At 42.6% G+C, this 27426-nt stretch overlaps 1 long non-coding RNA gene and 4 other non-coding genes across 5 annotated transcripts in view; 1 reads left to right on the forward strand and 4 right to left on the reverse strand.

The window, feature by feature from the left end:
- The window catches only part of LOC140456821 (uncharacterized), a 41056-nt gene extending 40784 nt beyond the window's left edge, over positions 1–272 (forward strand). Inside the window, exon 9 of the long non-coding RNA XR_011953158.1 lies at positions 134–272. This is a non-coding gene — a long non-coding RNA (uncharacterized lncRNA). The remainder of the gene's footprint in view (positions 1–133) is intronic.
- Positions 273–7001: 6729 nt separating this feature from the next.
- On the reverse strand, positions 7002–7074 carry trnav-aac (transfer RNA valine (anticodon AAC)). Its single transcript has one exon. It is a non-coding gene; the product is annotated as a tRNA-Val (tRNA).
- A 1607-nt stretch (positions 7075–8681) lies between these two features.
- trnal-caa (transfer RNA leucine (anticodon CAA)) lies at positions 8682–8763 on the reverse strand. Its single transcript has one exon. It is a non-coding gene; the product is annotated as a tRNA-Leu (tRNA).
- Positions 8764–12078: 3315 nt separating this feature from the next.
- Positions 12079–12160, reverse strand: trnal-caa (transfer RNA leucine (anticodon CAA)). Its single transcript has one exon. It is a non-coding gene; the product is annotated as a tRNA-Leu (tRNA).
- Positions 12161–15467: 3307 nt separating this feature from the next.
- Positions 15468–15549, reverse strand: trnal-cag (transfer RNA leucine (anticodon CAG)). The gene has a single exon. It is a non-coding gene; the product is annotated as a tRNA-Leu (tRNA).
- Between the last annotated feature and the right edge of the window lie 11877 nt (positions 15550–27426).

Here is a 27426-nt window from a genome sequence, read left to right on the forward strand (position 1 = left end):
TTCATTGTTAGTTCAACAATCACACAGTAATTTAATGTAGGTTTTGTAACAAATATCGTGAGATTCACATTTTAATTTAAATCATTGTTTCGTAGTGCCAATTTTACAAAGAAAACATTATCTTTTATTCCAGGTCAACACAACCACAAACCAAGCAATGATTCCTCATCCAACACTGACAGGAAATATCTGATATCTTCTCATTTGAATGTTCACAGAAAGCATTGGATTCATATTCAGCCTTACAAATGAAGATACGTCTGATTGTTTTAGACTCCAATTCTACATGTTGCAGATTGTAATATGACATTTCTAATCATTTTAAGATTACAATGACTAGGTTTAACACTAATTGTTACTTATATCTAATATGTAATCATTGATCAAATCAGTATAGTCGGCTTTAAGTGTGGAATTAAGTCTCAGTGACGTAAGCATATTGAATGGTACTGTTTCCTAATGGTTGCGAATGTTGATTTTTATTTTAATGCTGAAATCCTCATTGATTTGCTGCTGTAGGGAAGCCCCGAGCAGCCTGCCTTGGAATTAAAACACAAAATGGTGGAGGGGAGATAAATAAGACGAACAGTCTGTTTCAGTCTTAAGTTAAAAAAAGAACATTTTGTACAATCCTACTCCAAGTCCATAAGTATGCTATTCCAGACAGTCATATTCCAGATAGTGATAAGAGAATGCAGGCACACCGAAAAATGACCAACCCTGACTTTCATAAATGAAAGAATAATTGTCCCAGTGAATGAATAAACACCAACTGCAGGATAGAGCCCAGCTAACTTCCACAGCGGCTGTCAGGGAAACAGACAGGGTTTGATTGTCAGAAATAGTTACTATTTTAAAGTTGCTCAGAACATTTAAAAAATTTCTAATTACATATTCTTGAGAATCGTGAATAAGGCATAGTGAGAGGCCCAAAGGACTGCAGCAATTAATTTTGTAATGTGAGGAAATAAAATGCACAGAGATCCCAAGGCCTGGAGATTATAGCACCTGTAAAACACCATGAAGCAATAGGAAGCTCAGGCTATCCATAGCGATGTTCATCCAAGATTAGATGTTCTACAGGATCGGGTGTCTGTATCATGAGGGAAGGACTGTAACCACATTGCATGTGGACATTGTAATACAGAAGGTGTGTAAAAATACTGCTTTTTCCTGTACACGTTACATTGTGTCATGGACCTCCCTTCCTAGATTGGCCTCGGGGGATGATCCCTGCATTAACTGATTGCAGCATGAGTTCCACTTGCCTGAGTTCGGCCTATCTCCTCAGTCTTCATTCCCTGTCAGGGGAAATCACTCTGACTGCTATGGTGACGTTTAAATTCAATACAAACACTTATTATCTGTGAAATTATTCCTTGCAGAGCGATATCATTTTCATGTTAATTTTTTTAATTTTTGTTTTCAAGAAAACAATGGAGGAACATCCATTTGTTATTTAGTTCAACTTATACTAAATTTTAAATTATTGAAAGGACTACACATGTGGGTGGCGGGGGGAAGAACGATTCTTCAGCTCAAATGTCACATTAAGTGACAATTTCCGTTTTTCAAATCATGTGACCTCCAAAATGATATTTATTTTAATTTCATTTTGAGGTAGTTTTATTTTCTTCCAACATTAGTTGTCAATGAACAATAATCACAATTATTAGTTTTTTGCTACAAAATGACTTCCTGTACCAAATGTCATTAACTCGATGTTTAGTTCATAATAATGCTCACTTTCCCATCCTCATTATTTTCTTCCTCGTTCTGACATTTATCTAAACATTTACATTAATAAAATAGACACGAACCGACCAAACAAAAGTCGAACGATGTTCAATTGTTGCTGAGATTTTTTAATTATTAAAACCACGTTTTATATTTTAATTTTCAGTTTATTAATCTTAATGAATATACAATCGACATCAGAGCAAAGTGCATTCAAAATATTAAGCAATTTATCTATCAGGATTTTAGAAACAATTGTCAATTACAATAATTACGCAATACTTTAACTTAGGCTTTATAACAAGTACAATGTGCTTTTAATATCTTGCATATTTCTTAGTGTGAGTGCTACAACATTAAAACTTGTTTGATAAGGCCAATACACCCACAAAAGACCAATAATTGCCATTGCAACATCATTTGTAAATATCTGACTTTTGCTCATTTGAAAGATCACAGTCTTCTCAGCCATTGAAATTCAGAGAACACCAGTTCATTTACACTGCAATATTTCTCTTCATTTCTTAACATTACTCAGTGGAATAGTAAGAGGAGATACCTCATTATTCTTAAATTCATTAATAAAATATTTCAAATTGATTTGTTGCCAAAACCTAATAATTGTTCAATTCAGTAAGGGGTGTACATGTGGAACTATGATTTCATATAATAACTAATGCAAGGACATTGCAATGCACAATCACTCAATCATTCTGAATATTGCTTTTCATTTTAAACTTGGAAACACTTTTGAATTGATTTGATTGGAAATCATTTCAATATTAACATTTATTGTGTTTTTAATCACAATAACAATTGAATATTTTTCACGTGCAAAATCATTGAAATCCACATGAATTTTTTGAAGCACACAAAAAAGGGTTGGCATCTCTCTTCTTTCATTAAACAACCACAGGAAATGGTGACTTCTTAGAAATCGTATATTTCAGAAAGAATGAAAGTTGAATAGGCACATTGATTGACCAATTCATCATTTTGTTCCAATTTACGTGTAGATCAAAAACATTGTAATTTACATTTCAGAAAATGTGGAACCTATGAACATATAGAATAATTATATTCATTTTTATTTATAATGCACAGTAATCACACAATTCTGTCAAGTTGTCGTTCCACAAGTGATCATAAAAATCATGTTAAATTAAGACATTTGTTAACACCCATCATTATTGTAAATTACTACTGAATTTTCAGAAGATTGCACACAGTATCCAACCATTTAATTCCAATCCAGTTATCACAATAAACATCTGATTAGTTTTCAGCCCTGCCCAGCCTGGTTGGGAATGTTATGAAGGAATCTTGTGCAACTCTGGTCGTGTCTCTGTTACCAGACCAGAGGATACAATTTCAATTCCCATCTTGCACAGAGCTGTGCCAGAGCAGCTCTGAATGCGAGAAGAAAATATCTAAGAATCGAATGAATTGCCTTTCAATTCAACATTAGATATGTTTTCATTTGTTGTTCATTCCAATAATCACTGTATCTGCTATATATTTTCTTCAGTCCGCTAATAACAGAATGTATCAAATTCCACTCAATCAATATTCTTTGCAAAATATTTGATAATGTTGCACTCACAAAGATGAAATATACAAAGTAAAGATATTCCTTGATTTTCTTTTGTTCTGAAGAACTGAGTTCAGACTGCACATAGAACTTGATGCTTCAAAGGGATAAGTATGAGAAAAAAAATTAAGTTCTCCTTCAGTTAAATAAACAAATGCCACTTCCTACTATATATCAATTTTTAGTTATTGATCTGTTTATGAGTTGTCTGAAATTTGCTTTTAGTTTTCCATTCATCTATTTATATTGAATGTAAGATTGAAATGTTGTGAAAATATCCGAGTGCATTCATTTGAAAATTGAATTTGCATATTTCTCTCTAATCCAGTTTATTGCATGATGACTTAACACTGTTTTGTTCAGCAAACCTCATGAATACATAAAAATTGTCTCATCTTAAATAAGATCTTTCACACCCAGTTATCAGTCTGTTCCTAATTCATGTAAATATCTAAATTTATTGAAATCAATGTTCACACAAAACAGTGCACATAAAGCGACATAAAGATATTCATCATCAGCTGATTACTATTCAGTGGAATAACCTGAGTGAGTATCTTATTGTTTCTAGGACAAATGACAACAGTAAGCATTTATTTACTATTCTATGCAGTTAATGCAATTGATGTGCTATATTTCAGCTCAGTCGTTAATGTTGATTTGTATTGTTTAAACCAATAATTCTACTTTATCCCGGATATTGACTATACTACAATAATGTTGGGAAGCAAATCTTTGTCAATATAACAATCTTTAAGCTCCTTTTTTGTTGTGTGTGTACAAGAGACAATTCAAATTATAACCATTTTTATTACAAATTGAACAAATACTGCATTTTAAATTTGTGAACTTCCCACATTTTTGCAAAAGGGTTAGTCTTCACTGTATATGTCACATTAAAAAACTGCTAGTTCAAATCATGCGTGCTACAAAATGATTATTGTTTTCATTTCATTGTAAGAAAAGAACTGCTTTGACCATGTTGATTTTTTGTCATTTCTATTCCAACATTATTCATCATTGTACAAAAATGACAATATTATTAAAATCGCACATATCATTGACTACATTGTTCAGTTTCAAGCTCACTTTCATGACTTACTAATTCTCTTCCTAATTCTGACACAAGTCTTTAAACATTGATCATAATATTGATCATATAAATTGATGTAACATATCTCTACAAGGAATCCAGTGTATGGAAATTCACAATTCTTGTATTACGTACATTTTTTACTTAAAAAAATATTTTTGCTCCATAATCACTGAATGGCACATTTTTCTTCAATCCATAAAGCTAGGTACAATGTTTTATTCCTCAGTTTACTGATCTTAATAAATATCCAATCAACATCACAGCAAAGTGCTTTTGAAATATTGATTCATTTTAATTCTTCAAAAGACAGCATTCATTATCAAGTCATTGCCATTACAATAATGGCACAATTATTTATAAAAAAAAGTCTTTTGAACAAGTATAGTGAGATTCACATTTAGATTTAATTCATTATGTCTTAGTGCTAATAGTACAGTATGAAAATACCTTTATTTTTCAGGTCACCTACCCCACAAAGGAACCAATGACTTCCCATCCAACGTTATTGCAAATATCTGATGTTTGCTCATTTGAATGATCACGGTAATCTCAGCCTTAAAATTCAGGAAAATGTAATTACTTTTCACTGAATTAATTCCAGTTCATTTCCAGACATTGCTCAATCACTTGCAAAAAGAGATTTTTCATTATTCATTAATGCATTGACAGACTTTGATAATTCAATCGTTGCTGATTTATAATAAAAAATAATAATTATTCAATCTAGTAGGTTGCGCAAATGTGGATTTACGGCACAGTACATGAACCACTGTAAAGAGATTGCAGTGCACAATCTGTCAATCATTGTAAGTATCAATTTTTATTTTACCTGTTGAAACATAGTTGAATTCAATTAATTATATTTAACTTCAATGCTCACATTTATTGTGTTTGTAATTATAGTACGATTTACGGATGTTTCATGCAACAAAATCAAATGAAAAAGAATTAGCATCTCTTTTTTCTTTCATTCAACAATGGCAATAAATTTTGATTTTTTAAAATTTTGAACATTTTTGGAAAGAAGGGATATTGTCTTCAGTTGAATTCTTGCGTTGACTCACTAATTCACAATATCCGCTACTTATTCTCTTTGGGTTCCTATGAAAAGGAATTAGCTAGTTCTTCTGATTGTAAATTCCTGGAAAATATTTGAGAATGTTGTGGTTTTAAAGGTGACAAGTCTAAGTGATCGTAAGTCATCAGTCATTTTGTTAGAAAGAGCTTGATTCAAACATTTCGAACACACACACACATTGTTATTCTGCTGTGTAACAAGGGGGAAAACAAGTCGCTTTCTTCAGCGTTAAGTAAATATATGCCACTTTGAAGTGTTCATTAGTCAGCTAATTACCGACATTTGTTATTAAAAATTGCAATTCATCTAAATATTGTTATGACCTTTGATCAAATTAAACTTTTAATTATTGTTTATACATGAATTGCCGGGATTTTTTTTTATTTCCATACACCTATTCGTATTGAATGTAAGATTGACATACTTTGACATTATCGGAGAGTGTTCATTTGAAACTTATTTTTTCGTATCTTTCACTGATTTTACTTATTGCATAAGATTACATGGTACCTCAGTGTTTAACAATGCTGCCTCACAGCGCCAGGGACATTGGTTTGATTCCCTCCTCGGGTGACTGTGGGGACTTTGCACGTTCTCCCCAAGTGCATGTGACTTTGCTGTGGTGTCCTCCCACAATCCGAACATATGCAGGTTAGGTGAGCTGGCCATGCTAAACCGCACGTTGTGTTCAGGGATATGTGTATTAGTCAGAAATAAATGTGAAGAAATATGATCGGGAAAAGTGTTTGGGTGGGTTACTCTTTAGAGGGTCATTTTTTTCAAACAAATGGCCTGTTACCACGCTGTGTTTCATAGCGTCGCGAGTATTAAGGTGCGCCCCGAGATCTAAGCCATGTTGGAACTGAAACGGAGGAAGCGACAGAGAGGCTACAGAATGACATCGCATCCATTTAATTTTCTTTAAATCACTGCCGAGCAGGAAAATGTAAACGGGGAGGGCGAGTGGAGAAGTGAGGCAGTTGCAGCTCTGAGAGTGTAAATTATTTCATTGCTGTTGCTGATTGAATGAGCCACTAACGTGCGAACTGCTCCAAAACATGATTCAGGACCTCCGGTGCCAACTCTCGCGCGTTGAATAACGACAGACAGCTTCCAAATGAAGCCTTTCAGAGACGACTTTGGGGTACGTTTGACAGACAGACAAGTTCAGGAATTCGTGGTGCGCTGTGACACCAGCGCATCAGCTTCTTCCCTGCCTTTGAACCGGGCCGCCTGCGCAAGGAATGCAAATGCGGTACTGCTTTTCGTGGAAGGATCAGAACGCGGCAACTACACTCTCAAACAGAATGGCATATGATCAGAACCAGGTTGGAGAAAAACTTTATAATGCTTTGCACAGTAATTAAACGGAGTTGCCTTGCATTTCACTACGAGAGCAGATTCGTTCAAGCAAATTCGAAGGCAGGTTTGCAGATGGGAAAGCAAGCAAGGAAGCTCCGTTCTTGTGCATGTGAAAGGCTGCACTTGAAAAAGAAAGCAGTTTCTGCCCAGTTTCGAACTGGGGACCTTTCGCGTGTTAGGCGAACGTGATGACCACTACACTACAGAAACCCGCGGTGGCTACCGCACTGCAGCTCAGTGGCATTCAGCACTGAAAGTTGAAGCAATTCTACGTTTCACCTTTCTGTTTCCAATAGCTTGTTATTGTCCAGCGTAATTAACATCTTGAAAACGTAAAAAAAACCACGTGAAATTGATGACAAAATATAGACAAGGAAGTCGTCAATGTTTGGACCGTAGGGCGAGGTGGAATAAGCTGGGACGACTTTCCCCGCAGCATAACGGCTGCGACATGATCTTATGGAAGGGTTGTAAACTGAGTATTTATGTGTTTTACCCAAGTTGGGGTGAGTTGAAAAATCGAGAGCATCGGTTTAAGGTGAGTGGGCTGAAATTGACAAAGGACCTGAGGCACATTTCCCACACAGAAGGTTGTGCGTGTTTGGAATGAGCTGCTAGATGAAGTGGAGGAGGCGATTCCACTCAGAAAATTGCAAAGGTAATCGGATGAGTTTCTGGATAGGATGGGTTTAGCGGGATTGGGGCCAAATGCTGGGGAACGGGACTTGTTTAACTTTGGCTATGTGGTGAGCATGGACGAGATACACCGAAGTATCTGATTCCACGCGGTGTACCCCAATACCGTCGTGTTGCTTACACCGGCTTTAAAGGATTACTTTTTAGCAGAGCTTGCCGTCGCAGTCTGTGGCACAATCGTTTAGTCTGTTCGACTGCTCACGGGAAAGGTAGTATTGTGAAACACTGCAGAAACGAACGACTTCCTTACTTTTGCTCCGACTGACCATACTCCGTGAAATTTTCCCAGTTGGGGATTTTTGCTGCTGGAAGTTACCTCGGAAACCCTGTTAACTCGTAATGTACTGAGCGAATCGCAAAACAGAAAGCATGTAACAAAGAAAAAAAAACAAAACTGGCATGCCGAATGCATTTTCAGACAGAGAGATGCATGAATGCTAAATGTGAGACAGTCCGACGGCATGAGTCATAAAGTAATCTCACAACTAACAACAGGGCAATTCCAAACTACTCTTTCAAACATACTGCAGCCTTAGTGCACCTACACTTCCCAGACAATGCTGGAAAGAGAGAAAGAAAGAACATAATAAGAACGGGCCATAAAAAGTGAATTTCACCAATCACAGTCTCGATTAGATTACCTTTCCCTTCCGATGTCTCCAGGACGGAAATAAAGGAAATGGGAGAAATTAAATAAAATGTGACATCGAAATTCATTGGATCGATTTTCCCATTGGCCAGAAAACCAAATAACGACGAGTCGAGTCACCACATTATGAGTTAACAGGGTTTCTGAGGTAACTTCCAGCAGCAAAAATCCTCAACTGAGGGTCTGGGAAAATTTCACGGAGTATGGTCAGTCGGAGCAAAAGTAAGGAATTCGTTCGTTTCTGCAGTGTTTCATCACAACAGCGATGAAATAACAGTCTCCATTCGGTTCCAGTAAACGCACAAATTGCCTGGAACAGCAGAGCTTCTAGCGATTTTCCGCGTGGCACTATCCCACACCACAGTTAATTCCCCGGGAAGCAAACGCATTTTACTTTTGTTTTCAACATCAATACAGTGGGGACCGAAACAGCATTTTGACAAGCTGCAGCATTGCAGTTAAACAGCAGAAATGGCAGTGGCGGGATTCGAATCCGCGCCCCTTTCAAGACTGGAACTTGGATCCAGCGCCTTAGACCGCTCGGCCACACTACCAGCCGGCCAAGTTGCCCGTTGTCTTGCATTTCCAATTGTGCCCCTGCATAACAACAGACGCAAAGTCACATGAAAAGGGTTCCATGATCCCTCTCCGACTCGCACAGCTGCTGGGATGTGCCCGGCTACAATGTCAATTTCGCAGCAGATAATGATAGCCCATCAATCCAGACAAAAGCTGAGTCTATCTTCTCAGACTCTTTTCAGCTACAAATGTATCTGTGAGTGCGTGACAATATATGTTCGCTTATGATTTGGTCAAATAACCATGAGCTGCTTGACATTACTGCAATTTCGATTCTTGCTTTGCTAAATGATTTCACCCATTGCTCGAAACAGGACGACTTTCACGTTTACACGGAACACGAAACACACCGGACTACAGGGAAAATGCACAAAGCTGAGCAGGCCGTGTTCCAAATCATACCGTGCAGCATTTATTCAGTCACTGTGTCTGTTTTGCAGAATAAGGGTCCCAAAGAAAGTTCTCTACTCTAAAACCGGAGGTCGCATTACATTCCGAGAGCGACAGATCACATTGTGAGAATGCTCTGACCTCGGAGCCAGTTCGAGATGACACTTTCCGTGCCTTTTACCTTAAACGGGCAATTTGCTGCAGAGATGTTCACTCCTGGACATGAGCCACATGGATACCAAGTGAGCCGGAAACCTGTGCGGGAATCGACGAGAAGCGACTCAATACATTTTGCTAACTTCCATGGTGCTTCTTAGAAATGGAGTTTCTGTTCACCTCAATCTAAAAGGCAGTTTCTGAACATAGTAACAGAACTCAAAAGGTAATTACCTCAACCCCACCCCCACTCCGGAAGAGGTGCTAACTGCCCTTGATTGCTTTTTGTTCTCGATGTGAAGAGCTCTCACGCCTGAGTCACCTTCACGTCTCTGTTTGAAGGAGTTTCACCAGAGCTTCAATTGCCACACTTCTCCACTCGCCCTCCCCGTGAACATTTTCCTGCTCGTCAGTGATTTAAAGAAAATTAAATGGATGCGATGTCATTCTGTAGCCTCTCTGTCGATTCCTCCGTTTCAGTTCCAACATGGCTTAGATCTCGGGGCGCACCTTAATACTAGCGACGCTATGACAGCACAGGTCCGGAGGTTTTTCTCAGAGTGTATGTTTGTTTCATTGCTGTTGCTGATTGAATGAGCCACTAACGTGCGAACTGCTCCAAAACATGATTCAGGACCTCCGGTGCCAACTCTCGCGCGTTGAAAAACGACAGACAGCTTCAAATGAAGCCTTTCAGAGACGACTTTGGGGTACGTTTGACAGACAGACAAGTTCAGGAATTCGTGGTGCGCTGTGACACCAGCGCATCAGCTTCTTCCCTGCCTTTGAACCGGGCCGCCTGCGCAAGGAATGCAAATGCGGTACTGCTTTTCGTGGAAGGATCAGAACGCGGCAACAACACTCTCAATCAGAATGGCATATGATCAGAACCAGGTTGGAGAAAAACTTTATAATGCTTTGCACAGTAATTAAATGGAGTTGCCTTGCATTTCACTACGAGAGCAGATTCGTTCAACAAATTCGAAGGCAGGTTTGAAGATGGGAAAGCAAGCAAGGAAGCTCCGTTCTTGTGCATGTGAAAGGCTGCACTTGAAAAAGAAAGCAGTTTCCGCCCAGTTTCGAACAGGGGACCTTACGCGTGTTAGGCGAACGTGATGACCACGACACTACAGAAACCAGCGGAGGCTACCGCACTGCAGCTCAGTGGCATCCAGCACTGAAAGTTGAAGCAATTCTACGTTTCACCTTTCTGTTTCCAATAGCTTGTTATTGTCCAGCGTAATTAACATCTTGAAAACGTAAAAAAAACCACGTGAAATTGATGACAAAATATAGACAAGGATGTCGTCAATGTTTGGACCGTAGGGCGAGGTGGAATAAGCTGGGACGACTTTCCCCGCAGCATAACGGCTGCGACATGATCTTACGGAAGGGTTGTAAACTGAGTATTTATGTGTTTTACCCAAGTTGGGGTGAGTTGAAAGATCGAGAGCATCGGTTTAAGGTGAGTGGGCTGAAATTGACAAAGGACCTGAGGCACATTTCCGACACAGAAGGTTGTGCGTGTTTGGAATGAGCTACCAGAGGAAGTGGAGGAGGCGATTCCACTCAGAAAATTGCAAAGGTAATCGGATGAGTTTCTGGATAGGATGGGTTTAGCGGGATAGGGGCCAAATGCTGGGGAACGGGACTTGTTTAATTTTGGCTATGTGGTGAGCATGGACGAGATACACCGAAGTATCTGTTTCCACGCGGTGTACCCCAGTACCGTCGTGTTGCTTACACCGGCTTTAAAGGATTACTTTTTAGCAGAGCTTGCCGTCGCAGTCTGTGGCACAATCGTTTAGTCTGTTCGACTGCTCACGGGAAAGGTAGTATTGTGAAACACTGCAGAAACGAACGTCTTCCTTACTTTTGCTCCGACTGACCATACTCCGTGAAATTTTCCCAGTTGGGGATTTTTGCTGCTGGAAGTTACCTCGGAAACCCTGTTAACTCGTAATGTACTGAGCGAATCGCAAAACAGAAAGCATTTAACAAAGAAAAAAAAACAAAACTGGCATGCCGAATGCATTTTCAGACAGAGAGATGCATGAATGCTAAATGTGAGACAGTCCGAGGGCATGAGTCATAAAGTTATCTCACAACTAACAACAGGGCAATTCCAAACTACTCTTTCAAACATACTGCAGCCTTAGTGCAACAACACTTCCCAGACAATGCTGGAAAGAGAGAAAGAAAGAACATAATAAGAACGGGCCATAAAAAGTGAATTTCACCAATCACAGTCTCGATTAGATTACCTTTCCCTTCCGATATCTCCAGGACGGAAATAAAGGAAATGGGAGAAATTCAATAACATATTACATCGAAATTCATTGGATCGATTTTCCCATTGGCCAGAAAACCAAATAACGACGAGTCGAGTCACCACATTATGAGTTAACAGGGTTTCTGAGGTAACTTCCAGCAGCAAAAATCCTCAACTGAGGGTCTGGGAAAATTTCACGGAGTATGGTCAGTCGGAGCAAAAGTAAGGAATTCGTTCGTTTCTGCAGTGTTTCATCACAACAGCGATGAAATAACAGTCTCCATTCGGTTCCAGTAAACGCACAAATTGCCTGGAACAGCAGAGCTTCTAGCGATTTTCCGCGTGGCACTATCCCACACCACAGTTAATTCCCCGGGAAGCAAACGCATTTTACTTTTGTTTTCAACATCAATACAGTGGGGACCGAAACAGCATTTTGACAAGCTGCAGCATTGCAGTTAAACAGCAGAAATGGCAGTGGCGGGATTCGAATCCGCGCCCCTTTCAAGACTGGAACTTGGATCCAGCGCCTTAGACCGCTCGGCCACACTACCAGCCGGCCAAGTTGCCCGTTGTCTTGCATTTCCAATTGTGCCCCTGCATAACAACAGACGCAAAGTCACATGAAAAGGGTTCCATGATCCCTCTCCGACTCGCACAGCTGCTGGGATGTGCCCGGCTACAATGTCAATTTCGCAGCAGATAATGATAGCCCATCAATCCAGACAAAAGCTGAGTCTATCTTCTCAGACTCTTTTCAGCTACAAATGTATCTGTGAGTGCGTGACAATATATGTTCGCTTATGATTTGGTCAAATAACCATGAGCTGCTTGACATTACTGCAATTTCGATTCTTGCTTTGCTAAATGATTTCACCCATTGCTCGAAACAGGACGACTTTCACGTTTACACGGAACACGAAACACACCGGACTACAGGGAAAATGCACAAAGCTGAGCAGGCCGTGTTCCAAATCATACCGTGCAGCATTTATTCAGTCACTGTGTCTGTTTTGCAGAATAAGGGTCCCAAAGAAAGTTCTCTACTCTAAAACCGGAGGTCGCATTACATTCCGAGAGCGACAGATCACATTGTGAGAATGCTCTGACCTCGGAGCCAGTTCGAGATGACACTTTCCGTGCCTTTTACCTTAAACGGGCAATTTGCTGCAGAGATGTTCACTCCTGGACATGAGCCACATGGATACCAAGTGAGCCGGAAACCTGTGCGGGAATCGACGAGAAGCGACTCAATACATTTTGCTAACTTCCATGGTGCTTCTTAGAAATGGAGTTTCTGTTCACCTCAATCTAAAAGGCAGTTTCTGAACATAGTAACAGAACTCAAAAGGTAATTACCTCAACCCCACCCCCACTCCGGAAGAGGTGCTAACTGCCCTTGATTGCTTTTTGTTCTCGATGTGAAGAGCTCTCACGCCTGAGTCACCTTCACGTCTCTGTTTGAAGGAGTTTCACCAGAGCTTCAATTGCCACACTTCTCCACTCGCCCTCCCCGTGAACATTTTCCTGCTCGTCAGTGATTTAAAGAAAATTAAATGGATGCGATGTCATTCTGTAGCCTCTCTGTCGATTCCTCCGTTTCAGTTCCAACATGGCTTAGATCTCGGGGCGCACCTTAATACTAGCGACGCTATGACAGCACAGGTCCGGAGGTTTTTCTCAGAGTGTATGTTTGTTTCATTGCTGTTGCTGATTGAATGAGCCACTAACGTGCGAACTGCTCCAAAACATGATTCAGGACCTCCGGTGCCAACTCTCGCGCGTTGAAAAACGACAGACAGCTTCAAATGAAGCCTTTCAGAGACGACTTTGGGGTACGTTTGACAGACAGACAAGTTCAGGAATTCGTGGTGCGCTGTGACACCAGCGCATCAGCTTCTTCCCTGCCTTTGAACCGGGCCGCCTGCGCAAGGAATGCAAATGCGGTACTGCTTTTCGTGGAAGGATCAGAACGCGGCAACAACACTCTCAATCAGAATGGCATATGATCAGAACCAGGTTGGAGAAAAACTTTATAATGCTTTGCACAGTAATTAAATGGAGTTGCCTTGCATTTCACTACGAGAGCAGATTCGTTCAACAAATTCGAAGGCAGGTTTGAAGATGGGAAAGCAAGCAAGGAAGCTCCGTTCTTGTGCATGTGAAAGGCTGCACTTGAAAAAGAAAGCAGTTTCCGCCCAGTTTCGAACAGGGGACCTTACGCGTGTTAGGCGAACGTGATGACCACGACACTACAGAAACCAGCGGAGGCTACCGCACTGCAGCTCAGTGGCATCCAGCACTGAAAGTTGAAGCAATTCTACGTTTCACCTTTCTGTTTCCAATAGCTTGTTATTGTCCAGCGTAATTAACATCTTGAAAACGTAAAAAAAACCACGTGAAATTGATGACAAAATATAGACAAGGATGTCGTCAATGTTTGGACCGTAGGGCGAGGTGGAATAAGCTGGGACGACTTTCCCCGCAGCATAACGGCTGCGACATGATCTTACGGAAGGGTTGTAAACTGAGTATTTATGTGTTTTACCCAAGTTGGGGTGAGTTGAAAGATCGAGAGCATCGGTTTAAGGTGAGTGGGCTGAAATTGACAAAGGACCTGAGGCACATTTCCGACACAGAAGGTTGTGCGTGTTTGGAATGAGCTACCAGAGGAAGTGGAGGAGGCGATTCCACTCAGAAAATTGCAAAGGTAATCGGATGAGTTTCTGGATAGGATGGGTTTAGCGGGATAGGGGCCAAATGCTGGGGAACGGGACTTGTTTAATTTTGGCTATGTGGTGAGCATGGACGAGATACACCGAAGTATCTGTTTCCACGCGGTGTACCCCAGTACCGTCGTGTTGCTTACACCGGCTTTAAAGGATTACTTTTTAGCAGAGCTTGCCGTCGCAGTCTGTGGCACAATCGTTTAGTCTGTTCGACTGCTCACGGGAAAGGTAGTATTGTGAAACACTGCAGAAACGAACGTCTTCCTTACTTTTGCTCCGACTGACCATACTCCGTGAAATTTTCCCAGTTGGGGATTTTTGCTGCTGGAAGTTACCTCGGAAACCCTGTTAACTCGTAATGTACTGAGCGAATCGCAAAACAGAAAGCATTTAACAAAGAAAAAAAAACAAAACTGGCATGCCGAATGCATTTTCAGACAGAGAGATGCATGAATGCTAAATGTGAGACAGTCCGAGGGCATGAGTCATAAAGTTATCTCACAACTAACAACAGGGCAATTCCAAACTACTCTTTCAAACATACTGCAGCCTTAGTGCAACAACACTTCCCAGACAATGCTGGAAAGAGAGAAAGAAAGAACATAATAAGAACGGGCCATAAAAAGTGAATTTCACCAATCACAGTCTCGATTAGATTACCTTTCCCTTCCGATATCTCCAGGACGGAAATAAAGGAAATGGGAGAAATTCAATAACATATTACATCGAAATTCATTGGATCGATTTTCCCATTGGCCAGAAAACCAAATAACGACGAGTCGAGTCACCACATTATGAGTTAACAGGGTTTCTGAGGTAACTTCCAGCAGCAAAAATCCTCAACTGAGGGTCTGGGAAAATTTCACGGAGTATGGTCAGTCGGAGCAAAAGTAAGGAATTCGTTCGTTTCTGCAGTGTTTCATCACAACAGCGATGAAATAACAGTCTCCATTCGGTTCCAGTAAACGCACAAATTGCATGGAACAGCAGAGCTTTTTGCGATTTTCCGCGTGGCACTATCCCACAACACAGTTAATTCCCCGGGAAGCAAACGCATTTTACTTTTGTTTTCAACATCAATACAGTGGGGACCGAAACAGCATTTTGACAAGCTGCAGCTAAACAGCAGAAATGGCAGTGGCGGGATTCGAACCCGCGCCCCTTTCAAGACTGGAACCTGGATCCAGCGCCTTAGACCGCTCGGCCACACTACCAGCCAGCCAAACTGCCCGTTGTCTTGCATTTCCAATTGTGCCCCTGCATAACAACAGATGCAAAGTCACATGAAAAGGGTTCCATGATCCCTCTCCGACTCGCACAGCTGCTGGGATGTGCCCGGCTCCAATGTCAATTTCGCAGCAGATAATGATAGCCCATCAATCCAGACAAAAATCAATGGTAAGCTGAGTCTATCTTCTCGGACTCTTTTCAGCTACATATGTATCTGTGAGTGCGTGACAATATATGTTCGCTTATGATTTGGTCAAATTACCATGAGCTGCTTGACATTACTGCAATTTCGATTCTTGCTCTGCTAAATGATTTCACCCATTGCTCGAAACAGGACGACTTTCACGTTTACACGGAACACGAAACACGCCGGACTACAGGGAAAATGCACAAAGCTGAGCAGGCCGTGTTCCAAATCATACCGTGCAGCATTTATTCAGTCACTGTGTCTGTTTTGCAGAATAAGGGTCCCAAAGAAAGTTCTCTACCCTAAAACCGGAAGTCGCATTACATTCCGAGAGCGACAGATCACATTGTGGGGATGCTCTGACCTCGGAGCCTGTTCGAGATGACACTTTCCGTGCCTTTTACCTTAACCGTGCAATTTGCTGCAGAGATGTTCACTCCTGGACATGAGCCACATGGATACCAACTGAGTCGGAAACCTGTGCGGGAATCGACGAGAAGCGACTCAATACATTTTGCTAACTTCCATGGTGCTTATTAGAAATGGAGTTTCTGTTCACCTCAATCTAAAAGGCAGTTTCTGAACATAGTAACAGAACTCAAAAGGTAATTACCTCACCCCACCGCCACTCCGGAAGAGGTGCTAACTGCCCTTGATTGCTTTTTGTTCTCGATGTGAAGAGCTCTCACGCCTGAGTCACCTTCACGTCTCTGTTTGCTGAGTGAATCACAAAGAAGGAGTTTCACCAGAGCTTCAATTGCCACACTTCTCCACTCGCCCTCCCCGTGAACATTTTCCTGCTCGTCAGTGATTTAAAGAAAACCAAATGGATGCGATGTCATTCTGTAGCCTCTCTGTCGATTCCTCCGTTTCAGTTCCAACATGGCTTAGATCTCGGGGCGCACCTTAATACTAGCGACGCGATGACAGCACAGGTCCGGAGGTTCCTCTCAGAGTGTATGTTTGTTTCATTGCTGTTGCTGATTGAATGAGCCACTAACGTGCGAACTGCTCCAAAACATGATTCAGGACCTCCGGTGCCAACTCTCGCGCGTTGAATAACGACAGACAGCTTCCAAATGAAGCCTTTCAGAGACGACTTTGGGGGACGTTTGACAGACAAGTTCAGGAATTCGTGGTGCGCTGTGACACCAGCGCATCAGCTTCTTCCCTGCCTTTGAACCGGGCCGCCTGCGCATGGAATGCAAATGCGGTACGGCTTTTCGTGGAAGGATCAGAACGCGGCAAATACACTCTCAAACAGAATGGCATATGATCAGAACCAGGTTGGAATAAAACTTTATAATGCTTTGCACAGTAATTAAATGGAGTTGCCTTACATTTCACTCCGAGAGCAGATTCGTTCAAGCAAATTCGAAGGCAGGTTTGCAGATGGGAAAGCAAGCAAGAAAGCTCCGTTCTTGTACATGTGAAAGTCTGCAGTTGAAGAACAAAATAGTTTCTGCCCAGTTTCGAACTGGGGACTTTGCGCTTGTTCGGTGAACAGGATGAGCACTACACTACAGAAACCAGCCGAGGTCGCTGTACTGCAGCTCAGTGGCATCCAGCACTGAAAGTTGAAGCAATTCTACGTTTCACCTTTCTGTTTCCAATCGCTCGTTGTTGTCCAGCGTAATTAACATCTTGAAAAGGTAAAGAAAAACACGTGAAATTGATGACCAAATATAGACGAGGATGTCGTCAATGTTTGGACCGTAGGGCGAGGTGGAATAAGGTGGGACGACTTTCCCTGCAGCGTAACGGCTGCGACAGGACTTTTTTTTCACAACAGCAATGTAATAACAGTCTCCATTCGGTTCTTGTAAATACTCAACCTGCCTGGAACATAAAGCAGCTGTAGAGCTGCTTGCGGTTTTCCGTGCGGGAGGCGAACACTACCATGACAGCACAGACATTTTGAGAAAATCTGCACTCTCCCACACCACAGTTAACTCTGTAGGAGTCATACCCAATTTGTTAAAACCTCAACTTGCCTACAACCTAAAGCAGCTTGAGCCCACGATTTACCGTATGGGACGCAAACACGATCATGACAAGATGGACACTGGCGCCTGTCTCCACAAAGCAAACTCCCGGTTCTGCTTTTTATTTGAACACGCCACAGCCACAGAAACTGCAGTGGGGGGACTCGACCCTCAGCTTCTTTAGTAACTGAGTTCTGAAGCTGGATCCGCCGGCTCCTTGGTTATCCTTCATAGGGCTGATTCAGTTCGAATAGTGAAATTTCCTGTGTCTGATCCGCAGGACACTCTGCAGGATTTTCAGACAGCGCCATCCTCCCTGTGACATGTACGTGCTGGATAACATTCTGTTGTGTCATGTGTCCCGGCTTTGCCAATATCACCGTTGTTTAACTCCCTCCATCCTGTTGGTCGAACTGTGATTCCAGTCAGAATCACAAACGTGTAACAAAACACCTTAGCTGCGCTGGCTCTCTACAGAGATAAATGTGATTCTCTTTTCGTATCATTCACTTGCCTTCTCCCTGTAACTCTACACATTTTACTTTCGACATGAGCATTGAATTAGTTTTTCAACAACTCGATTGAAACTGTGTCTTTGCCAATGTCAGACTCTAACCATTCCCTTTGTGAAAACATTTCTCCTCATGTACATTTTTCTTCTTTTACTCATGTCTTTAAAACTCTGCCGAATCGTTCTCGATCCTTTCAGGCGTAGGGAGCATTCCCCCTTCCTTATTCCCTCTGTCTAACCCACTCATATCTTGGAAAGGTTTAACCAGGCCAGCTTTTGGCCTTCTGCTCTCCAAGGAGACCTGTCCCAACTTTCCAAATGACCTTTATTGTTGACATTCCTCGTACACAGCACCATTCTCATCAACCTGTTCAGCGCTGGTTTCAATCATTTCACGTCCCTACTTCCTGAAGTTTCACCCCCAGAACTGTGTGAATATCTAGATGGTGGATTTACTCAGAGTGGGGTTCTGTGGGTGAACATCCTCTAACACTTGTTTGACTTTCACCACATGTGGTACTGTGCCATGCCCACTACAATGACACTTCTGACCCCGAAACTCAAAGGTATTTCAAAGGGTGCAACTTAATGATTTACATCCTTTTATCAAACAGTTGATCAGTCGACCGGGAAGAAGTGAAACCAAACAACCAAGGCTCGATGGCGATTTGAAGTCAGACATTCTCCCATGCCAGTAGTAACACAAGCTGCTAGGCGAAGATCGTGCCCTAGACACTCTTACATTGCCAACACCAAACCAGCTGAGATTCGGTCAGGTCCAACTATATCCCAATTTGTTCTCGGATTTCTAAGCATCCAAGTATTTTAAGAATATCGCCTTGTCATTCCATCTCCTTGTTCACGGGACAGTGCTGTTTATCCCTTCCGTTTGCACTAAGTTGTCTCCATCGGCAGAGTATTCAGCTATTTCCCTCCACCGGCAAGCAGTGTGAGGAGAGGCAAGCGCGGTTACACTCTAAAGCTCGCTCTCATCGGCACAGTCAGTTCCATCAAGTGCTGGGAATCAGCAAGTTTGATTGGGAGCTTCCTGCAAATATCATTTATCTGAGGAGCGATAAAAGATGTTGAGCTGGTGGGTAAGACACAAATGGACTCCGACTCTCTACCCTCAAGTAAATTCATGTGAGGGCATTTTTGTGCAGCCTGTTTGCTGTTCAAAATCCATCTTCACACAGCAATCCTGCAGAAAGGTTTTTGTAACAGTAACATCGGCTTCTTTGCTGCAATCGGGCAGCAGTGAATATCTGAGCCCCAACTTTCCCAGATAAAGACAATCCGAGTGAAAGTCTCACTCACTGAGAGCCATCCCCACGTCCCTGAGCTGCGGGGCTGCAGACAGTTTAACGCAGAAAATAGAGTTAACAATGAGACTTTGTTTCAATAGACAATAGACAATAGACAATAGATGCAGGAGTAGGCCATTCTGCCCTTCGAGCCTGCACCGCCATTCAATATGATCATGGCTGATCATTCCTAATTAGTATCCTGTTCCAGCCTTATCTCCATACCCCTTGACTCCACTATCTTTAAGAGCTCTATCCAATTCTTTCTTAAAAGAATCCAGAGACTGGGCCTCCACTGCCCTCTGGGGCAGAGCATTCCACACAGCCACCACTCTCTGGGTGAAGTAGTTTCTCCTCATCTCTGTCCTAAATGGTCTACCCTGTATTTTTAAGTTGTGTCCTCTGGTTCGGCACTCCCCCATCAACGGAAATATGTTCCCTCCTGCCAGAGTGTCCAGTCCTTTCATAAGCCTATACGTTTCAATCAGATCCCCTCTCAGTCTTCTAAACTCAAGGGTATACAAGCCCAGTCGCTTCAGTCTTTCCGTGTAAGGCAATCCTGCCATTCCAGGAATTGACCTCGTGAACCTACGCTGCACTCCCTCAATAGCCAGAATGTCTTTCCTCAAATTTGGAGACCAGAACTGCACACAGTACTCCAGGTTTGGTCTCACCAGGGCCCTGTACAGCTGCAGAAGCACCTCTTTGCTTCTATACTCAATCCCTCTTGTTATGAAGGCCAGCATGCTATTAGCCTTCTTCACGACCTGCTGTACCTGCATGCTTGCCTTCATTGACTGGTGGACAAGAACACCCAGATCTCTCTGAACAGCCCCTTTACCTAATTTGATACCATTGAGGTAGTAATCTGCCTTCCTGTTCTTGCCACCAAAGTGGATAACCAGACATTTATCCACATTAAACTGCATCTGCCATGCATCTGCCCACTCACCTAACTTGTCCAGGTCACCCTGTAATCCCCTAACATCCTCATCACATTTCACCCTACCACCTAGCTTTGTGTCATCAGCAAATTTGCTAATGTTATTGCTGATACCATCTTCTATATCATTTACATATATTGTAAAAAGCTGCGGTCCCAGCACGGATCCCTGCGGTACCCCACTGGTCACTGCCTGCCATTTCGAAATGGAGCCGTTAATCACTACCCTTTGTTTCCTATTAGCCAACCAATTCTCTATCCAATCTAGTACTTTGCCCCCAATCCCGTGCGCCCTAATTTTACTCACTAACCTCTTGTGTGGGACTTTATCAAAAGCTTTCTGAAAGTCCAGGTACAGTACATCCACTGGATCTCCCTCGTCCATCTTCCGAGTTTCACCATCAGCCACTCTGTCCCAGAGACAGGAAGAGGGGCAGCATCAATGTGTGGCGTCACTCAAGCGCCGATAGAAGCTGTTCAGCCCATCGAGTCCATAGAGACTCTCTGACGCTTGTATATCCCTGTGGTTATTCACAGTTGGTGATGTATGTCGCAATAATTTGGAGCTGTCCCTGGATCGCAATTCTGTCTCCAACAAATTGATCCAATTGTAATTCACAGCTTTCATTTCACAGGGAGAACACTGCTGTGTGAAACGGCGTGGGGAATAACTGCAGGGCGTCATGCACATAGAGCACTCTACAACTGATGTGTCTCACCTTCATCAGTTTATTCCCAGCTCTGGCAAAAGATTTTGTGAATCAGATCAGAGCACACCGACAGAGAACAGGAAAAGAGCTTCCAGGACTTCACAAGTGTGTTTCCTCATTTGTGCAAATTTCCCTTGTGTATCGGTATGAAATATTCATTTCAGATACATTGAATGAAAGGAAGCGGAAAGTGAAACAACACGCAATGCATAGAATGGAGATCTATTATAGAGAAACACTGGCGGGTACAGTACACACACTGAAACAAGGAATTGTCAACGAGTAGAGGATGTTTTCAATCCATTAATTTCATGGTTATGAGCCCAATACGCTCCCGCTGGGCCGCTCTGTGAGCGCTGACCATAGCAGCTTCACACAGTCTTCAGCTTTTTGTCTGGCGTGTGGCATGTACCTCAGAGGATGATTTCAAAAGGTCTTCGCAATTATTGTGTGACACTCCGTGGTGCAGATGTGTCCCGGCTGTGTCAATACAACCTGCGACTAACTTGCCACATTCTGTTGATTTAACTGTGATTTCACTCAGAATCACAAAATATGTCACAGTGCAAAGTGAGGGCATGCAACCCACCTTCGCTGTGCTGGCACCAAACAATAAGGAAGTGTCTGGGTAGTTTGATTGGTTGACTTTATTTGATTGTCACGTGAACCTGAGTACAGTGAAAACTTTTGTTTGCGATTGGTAAATGCAGATCATAGTAATCAAGGGTATGCAGATCACAGCGTGAGAAAAACAACATTTTGGACAGATAAAGGCTTTCAGGTTACTCCGCACAGGACGTGCACTCGGCAAAATCCACATTAACAGGATCAGCATCATTTGAAGTTAGGGAATCAATTTCTCCGTCCAGTAACGGTCTCCAAGAAGGCACTGTTGTGTGTCTTTAAGCTTCGGTACCTTAATGTGACCTCGATCCATCACAATTATACCTGAGTCCAAAATGGAGCTGGATGCAAAACTCCAGGGCTCCACTTACATCACCCACCCGAGGCGATATCACACCCAAAACCAAAGGGACAGAACCGCAGCAGAAGCATGATCCATAAATCAGGTGAGTTTCTTTGTTTTTTTTATAAAAAGGTTCTTCTGTTGTTTCGGAGTGAAGGCAGCACTGAGTTTTAATTACAGCTCCTTGCCGCTCTGACTCCCGGTTCCCAGGAGGCTGTGCTGGTCAGTTCCCCCACGAGCGGGCTCCCACCATGGGAGCTGGATCAACTCGTCTTCTATTAGCAATCAGTGTCGTGGGAGAGCAATGTGTGTCCGCTCTTCAGTTTCCTATCAACCAGATTAAGGCTTATGGAGCGCGGGAGGGGGTTAGAGGGAGTGGGAGTTATGGAACTTCTGGAAAGCTGAACAAAACAGAGATCGTGCATGCACAGGAACTCATTCTCTTGGGAACCTTGTGCAAGTAACGCCATCTGAGACTGATAGAAAAGTGCAGAACTGCTGGGAAAGAGAGAATCTCTCGCAGTCATCGGGAACATGTCTGTGTCCTTCTCGAAGTCACAGCGAGGGCTCTGCTGTCTGACTCAGCATGGGGTGTTACTGCATCGAGTCCTGTCGCTCAGTTACACTGGAACTGATGTGTGTAAGCTTTATCACGTTACCCCCAGTGCAGAGAACAGATTTCACAGCTCACATCATCCCAGAGTGACAGGGAACAGAAGAAAGCGATTCAGACCATCATCTGAACACCTCCTGGGGAGAAAACGGATGTGGGAGAGCAAACAGTCTCGACCAGTGCATGTTCCCAGCACTTACAATCTTGGTCTGTGTGACAACAAAAGCAGGAACCAGGAAATGTTTATCTTGTTTCTTAAAACAGGCGTGAAAATTTGCAGAGCATAAATATGTCTACCTGCTGTTAGTGAAAGGATGAACAGCAGACTACAGTGCACAGAATATGGTCAGCCCTCTGGGTTATGGGCTCATCATGCTCCAACTGGGACCCTCTGCTCACAGGATTTGAACACAAACAAAGAAATGACTCAGTGACAAAATCTGTTGAAACGGGTTTTGTGAGGAATTGAAAGCAATGGAATGAGAAGCCCCCTTGAGAGCGGGATGTAACATTATTTCTGTTTTCCAGACACGAGGAGAGAGCGCAGTGCTGTTTCCTGGGCCAATATCAGTATAGATAGATTGAATCAGCGTCGAATGTTATTGTCGGGGGTCCTGTCGCTTAGACACACTCCACCTCTTGTACAATGGTACAGAAGCACGGACGTTTTGTGTAGAGGGGACAACTTCAAAATCGTTAATGAGGCAAAATGCACATATGAGCGAAACAACAAAGCAACCACAGAAACTGGTGTTACTTGACGAGGTAAACCCTTCTCTAATGTCAATCAGCAAAACAGAAAGGATTCACGCCGTGCTGTATTCTGTTAAAATTCAAGAGGCAGACAACGATCCCAAAACTCACCATTTAAAGTTAAAAATGACAACGTAATTGTTTTTTTTAACATTTGACAGAGAATAATCAACTTACAACTACTTTTAACTCATTTTCTCTCAACCAGTCTTTAACCTTCTCCTCTACAATACCTTCCCCAACCCGAGCCCATTAACATTTTATTAGAAAATCAATTTTAAAAACCAGCTAGTTGTCGAATCTTCTCTTTGTATCTTCCACTGTAGATTTTTTTTATCCAGGTCGGTGTTAATGTCTTTTTTTCTCTGCAATCTATTTCTCCAGATAGGCACCTCTTGGAGATTTTAATAACATTCTCCATCTCTTGGTATTTTAGCTGTTCTCTTTGGTGTTCTTTGCCGCTCTCTATAACTGTTCAAAATGTCCGATATTTGTCCCACAAAACGCCGGATCGTTTCATTGGTTTTAACATTGTAAAAATATCAAATTCAAACTTGATTGGTGCATAATTTAAACTGATTGGCCGAATTCGATATTTTTTTGTATCCATGTATCGGAATTGATTATTCAGAAAGAAAAAAATCATTTTAGAAGATGATCTCAGAATAGTTGAAAAACCACGTGCAGGCACACAAGGAGCGAATTTAACAGGGACAGGGATTCTGGGCTGCCTGGATGGGGAGGCAAAGGTGACACACTCACGAATTGTTTAGCGTTCATCGGAAAGGAATTGAACATGTGAAGTGTAAGAAGAGCTTGTGGTGTTGAAAGTTGTAGCAGCTGGTTCGACGTGAACTAATACAAATTGTTAATGTACTGAGCTGTTTGTTTTAGCTTTGCATTAAATGGGAGCCTGTTATCTCAGTCCGTTGCTAATTGGTTTATGGGATAGAGTGAGACTAACAACATGGGATTAATTGCCGCACTGTCTCAGGTTGCCATAAGGATCATCAACTCCTCCGCTCACGTGATCTGTAATACAATGTGATTCTAGTGAGTAGGAATGGACCTGTCGATGTCAAACATCATTATCATTGCCATCTGTTGCCTTGAACATTTGTTCACAATGACCAGGAACGGGACTGAGTCCATTTAATTCTCACTGATCTCTGTCCGAAAAATCCAGCGACAAGAATCATCCTTATTCCTGTTGGAACCCTCTGTTCCACACAGCAGCAAAACTATTTGTCATGACTTTACCAGATACGCTGACAACATTCAATCTACCCAAAGAGATAAATCTAATTCCTTTCGAATGGTTGAATGAGCTGTGTGAGTTTGCAGCAAACAGGATGATATGAAACGAATTGAACAGCCTTTTCAAGAATGTAATCCAGTGCAGTGTCAGAGATTTGAAAAAGGTCATCAAGCTAAAATATTACCTCTGTTTCTCGATCCAAAGATGGATAATCACCTGGTGAATATGTGCAGGTTTACGGTTAATAATTGACACCCTTCCCAAAGACAGAAAAATCCCACAAATCAGAAACTGGCGTTTTCGAATAGATTCTGCGTTATTTGACATTACTCTTCAACTAAACTTCAGTCTGATGTTCCAATAATTCCTGATCAACGTCAGTAAAAGCAGATAAGGATTGAAATTACAACTACGGCATTTTAACACACTGTTCAGTACCAAGCGCTGATCAGTTGCTCCACTGGAGCCCACCGGCAGCAAGCCCACAAAGTGCCCTACTCGTACCTCTGGGACCTTCGACCCGCCTGTTCTACTTTTGCAGCAGTTCTGGAATTAATGCTAAGGCAGAAGAGGAGGAACTGACATGGACCTGTGACTTTTCGAGCATCAGGTTCAGGAAACGGGACACAGAAAAATGGGATTTAAAACTGGGTTTCTGTGGCTCGCTGCGTTGTTTACAATGTGACATTATCGATGTCGCAGGGCTTCTCATTGGGTCGGCTTCAATTTGGCACAGAATTCGATTCATCGACACTTCCCGAACTTCCTTCTGCAAGTTCCTACCGACAACATGAAACATACTGCACTCATCACCAAACTTCACCATGGCTACATCCAAGCACATGTTGCACAGTTTTCGTGAATATTGAAGATATAAGAATGTTATAGAAGAGTAAATTAAATTTCAATTTACATTTTAAAGTGATAAGAATCCATGGTAAGGTACTGAAGGTCCCAAATTCATGTTTATTGCTGCGGCCAGAACTCTAGCCAGGCAAAGGGGAAATCTGTCCCTGAATCCCCAATATCTACACGGCCGTTTGCTCCATGTGTGCAGTTGGAAACCTGTGTGAAGGAGCATGCAGTCTGACAGAGCGCCTGGGAGAATCCTCCACTGTCTGATCTAAAGCTGCAACAGGAGCTGTGTATTCCAGCTGTGAGTAGTGGGATAAAGGGGAGGTCCTTGGTATTCCGTGGTGTAGATTCACAGGGTCCTCATCATGTTATTGTTTAAAACCCTCTGTCAGAAACAGCACAGACAGAGAGGAATAGGAGGGGGCCATTACACCCGCCAGAGCTTCCCCGCCATTTGATATCCTTATGGCTGACCGAACACGTCAATGTCTTTTCCCAGCCCATCCACAACAACCTGTCGCCCAAAGGGAAAAAGACACTGAATAAACCGAAAACCTCTGTGTAACTGTGGGAGGGAAATGTGTTTAGAGACAGTGGGCTTCTGCAGTGGGGGTTTTGTGAAAGAACAGCCGATTGTGGGCTGATCATATTTCAAATGATACGATTCCTTCAAAACTCACCACCCAGAAAGTGAGGAAACTTCTCTGGTCAGTATCAGGGACGAGAATTCCAGACGATGGGAACTGATGATGAGTCAGTGGAACAATCATTGATTCAGCTGAAATCCGAACTAAACTCCGATTCTGGTGGGACTCAAGCCCACAAACTTTGAATCGCAATCTTAACAATGCAGTCGATGTCCAACACGTCTCTCATTGTGCCACAGAGCTGCGCTAGCCTCCATTCTACTGCACCTAAAGTTATGGTGTTCAAGTCTTTCATCAAACATCTGTTTATCCTCGCCTCACTTTCCAGTAACTAGTCCTTATCCGTGCATGCTCTAGCTCCTAAAGTGTACGGCCGAATACTCCTGAAGACACCACACGTTCATACAGTGAGGTCTACACAAACAACACTTTCAGGATGTAAACATTCTTCCTAAATCTTCTCTGAACATCCTCTCTCTAGCATTTCATCTATAGCCCTGGTTATTAACACTTCCCATAAGAAGTTTCTTCCTGTCACACATATCTATCCCCTTTCTGTGGACGTTAGTAAATTCCTCTCTCAGCTTTCTCCGCTCTCAGATAAAGAGCCCCAGTCGAGCTTTGAAGTGGCGAGAGTGGAGTGCTTTAAACGCACAGCAGGTCAGGCAGCATCCGAGGAGCAGGAGAATCGATGTTTCGGTCATAAGCCCTTCATCAGGAATGCAGATTTTGAGTCGAGATTGAGGGAGAGGAATGGGGTTGGTGGTCAGGTGATGGGAAAGTGGATGAAGGTGAGGGAGAATGTGATAATTCAGAGGAGGGATTGATGGACGTGTCCAGAGAGCAGTGGCTAATTGGGACTGGGATAATGATGGGGAGGCGAAATGAGGAAGCTGTTGAAATACAGATTTATCCCGTCTGGTTGCAGGGTCCTAAGGTGAAATATGAGACGCTCTTCGTCCAGGCATCGGCTGGTAATGAAATAGCGGTGGCTTGTACCTGAAATATGGATTCTCCTGCTCCTCAGATCCTGTCTTACGTGCTGGGATTTTGCAGCACTACACTGTCGACTCTGAGCTCCAGCACCTGCAGCCCTCACTTTCCCTTATCTTTGCAGGAGGAATGGTC

This window comes from Chiloscyllium punctatum, chromosome 31 (genome assembly GCF_047496795.1).
Source record: "Chiloscyllium punctatum isolate Juve2018m chromosome 31, sChiPun1.3, whole genome shotgun sequence".
Lineage (NCBI taxonomy): Eukaryota > Metazoa > Chordata > Chondrichthyes > Orectolobiformes > Hemiscylliidae > Chiloscyllium > Chiloscyllium punctatum.